We start from the raw sequence: 2962 nt of genomic DNA, 5'->3' as shown, positions 1-2962 counted from the left end.
GAAAGACCTATGCTAAAAGTGTCTAAAGGAAGTTCTCAAAACATAAAGGGGACAGTACAAGAAGGAACCTGGGGACGTCAGAAAAAAAGCACGGTGAGGAAAAACGTGGGTGAATAAGAGAAGCTTTCCATCTCTTCTCGAGTTTTCTAACTTACATTTGATGGCTTAAGCAAAAATAATAGCGCAGCCCGACATTCAAAATGTATGTGAGAGAAATATTTACACTGCATAATTACACTACAAATGGAGGGCGGTAAAGGGATGTAAAAGGAGATAAGGTTTCTGTTCTTGAACTTCTGAAAAATGTCCATGTAACCCCCAGAAAGGCGGAAAGAAGAAAGTATTAAAAAACAGCAAACAAAAAATGGCAGATGTATATTTTAACACCAGTAATTACATTAAATCTAAGTCGTCTAAATACACTGATCCAAAGACAGATTGGCAGAGCAGATTTTAAAAAAACGGACCCATCCACATGCTGTCTGTAAGAAACTCATGGCAAATGCAGCGATAGAGGCAGCTCGAAAGTAAAGAATGGAAAAATGTGTCGTACAAAGATTAATCAGAAAGAAGCAGGAATAGTTATTACATGCTGAGGACGCAGAGCAGAGATTACCAGCGAAGGCGCGGGACGTGACAGACGAGTAAAGGGTCCGTCCACCGAGAAGAACGCGCATCGTCGGTGTGGGTGCCCTCGACAGTGCAGTGAAGACAAAACCCTAGAACTGAGAAGAAACAGACGAATCCGCAGCCCGCCCTTCAGCGACGGGTAGAGCCACTAGGTCAAAAGCAGCGAGAATGTGGAAACAGCCACACCCGTCCCCCCAGGCTCTCGTCGACATGTCCGGAACACTCCAACGACAGCAACGTACGTGATCTTTTCAAATGCCACCGAGTCTATACTAAGAGCATATTCTGTGCCATTAAACAAACCTCGATACGAGCAAAGAACTGAAATCACGGCACGTGTCCTGTAACCGCTAGAAATCGGTAACTGGAGGATGGTGGGAAAATCTGCAAACACTTCGAAACAAACAGCGCCCTTCTGAGTCATTAGGGGTCACAAAGGAAGTCTCAGAGGAAGTAACGCATTGAAGTGAATGGCAGTGAAAATAAGCACGTCAGCATCTGCGAGCCTCAGCGGAAGCACCGCCGAGGGAGATCGCAGCAGCCAACGCACCCAGAGGAGGGCGGACTCCCCGGTCCGTAGCCTAAGCTCTCCCCCAAGGGGCCTGGAAAGTGGGGAACCAAAGGAATCGAAGCCAGCGAAGGAAATAAGAAAGATAACAAATCCCTAACACTGAAAACGTGATTTTTAAAATGTCGGTGAAACAAAGAGCTGGCCTTTTAAAAGTATCGACGAAACTGACAGACTTCCAGCAAGACTAACAAAAAAAAAAACCACGAATTGGCGGTATGAAGACGGAAATGGGATATCACCACAAAGCCAACATCAAAGGATGATGAGGGAAAAAGCTAGAACATCCCCATACACGGAAACTTTACCACTTAGATGAAGTCAGAGTGGAAAACGAACTACCACAGCTCGCCTGACGTGAGATCATTCGAATAGCTCTCACTGTTAGGAAATCGATTTCATAATTTTAAAACTCCCTACCCCCCAAATTCCCAGGCCCAAATGCTTTCACAGGTAAAGTTCACCAAATGCTTAAAGAAGAATTAACATCGTTTCTACATAATCTCTTCTAAAAAATTGAAGGGGAGGGAATAGTTCCCTATTCATTTTCTGACGCTAGTATCACCCCCGATACCCAGAGCAGACAAAGGACAAAACAAGTATAGACCAAAGGTCCCTCGTGAATTTAGACACAGAAGTCTTTAACCAAATAGTAGCAAATGGAATTCAGCAATATAATCTATACACCATGACAAAGTGGGGTTTGTTCCACAGGTGCAAGGCCAGTTCAGTAAGGTCATACTCCATGGTGGGAGCTTGAACGTCTGCCCCCTGTGATCAGGGACAGGCCAGGGGCGTCCACTCTCACACTGTTAGCAGTGCTGGGCGTTCGAGACGGTGCAGGAAACCAAGAAAAGGAAATTTAAGGCGTTTAGATTGGAGAAGAAGAGGCAAAACCGTCCCCGTTTGTAGAGCACGTGACGATCTATGAAAACCCCTGATAATAGGTTAAAACTAGAATTAATGAGTTCTGCGAGATCACAGGATAAACATACAGAAACCAACTGTATTTCTATATACTAGTAATGACTGTACGTACAACCAAATTAAAAATGCATTACCATTTATAATTGCTCAAAACTACCAAGATACACATCTGACAAAACGTGTACGGGATTTATATGCTGAAAACCACACAGTACAGTGAAAAAAAATGAAGATCTAAATCCATGGAGAGGCACCACGTTTGTGGATCCAAAGACTCAGCCCAGTGCCGACATCCCTTCTCCCCAGGCTGATGTACAGTTTAACCCGGTTTCTATCTATCAAAATCCCAGCGAGTAGATCATTGGAACAGAATGGGCACGCCCAGAAAGAGGCCCGAATGATTTGACAGACGCAGAAGCGGTTCAGGGGTGGAGAGACGGCCTTTGAACAGACGGTGCTGGAGCCAGGCGCCCGTGGGCAGAAAGAGGAACCTCAGCCCAAGTCGCATCCCGATCAAATGTTAACATGAAACTATGAAACTTATAGGAAAACATCGTCAGGCTCTAGGGCCGGGCAAAGAGTCCTTAGACTGGACGCCGAAAGCATCCACGAAAGGAGCAATCGATAAGTTGAACTTGATCAGATTTTAAAACTTTCGTCCCGCAAAGACTTTGCGAAGAGGGTGAGAAGAAAAACTGTGCGCTAGGAGAAAATAATTTCAAATGCTGGATCCGACGAAGGATTAGTACCCAGAATACATAAAGAACTCCCAAAGCCCAACAGCAAAACTCAATCAATTCAGTCAGAAAATGGGCAAAAGACACGATCAGGCTTTTC

General features: G+C 44.8%; 1 protein-coding gene across 1 annotated transcript in view; it reads left to right on the top strand.

Annotated features, from left to right (window-relative positions):
• SCLY (selenocysteine lyase) overlaps positions 1-2962 on the top strand; it is a 26596-nt gene that overhangs the window by 12824 nt on the left and 10810 nt on the right. The gene's annotated exons all lie outside the window — the stretch shown is intronic.

This window comes from Pteropus vampyrus, unplaced genomic scaffold, assembly GCF_000151845.1.
Source record: "Pteropus vampyrus isolate Shadow unplaced genomic scaffold, Pvam_2.0 Scaffold678, whole genome shotgun sequence".
NCBI lineage: Eukaryota > Metazoa > Chordata > Mammalia > Chiroptera > Pteropodidae > Pteropus > Pteropus vampyrus.
This window is presented reverse-complemented; position numbering and strand designations above follow the sequence as displayed.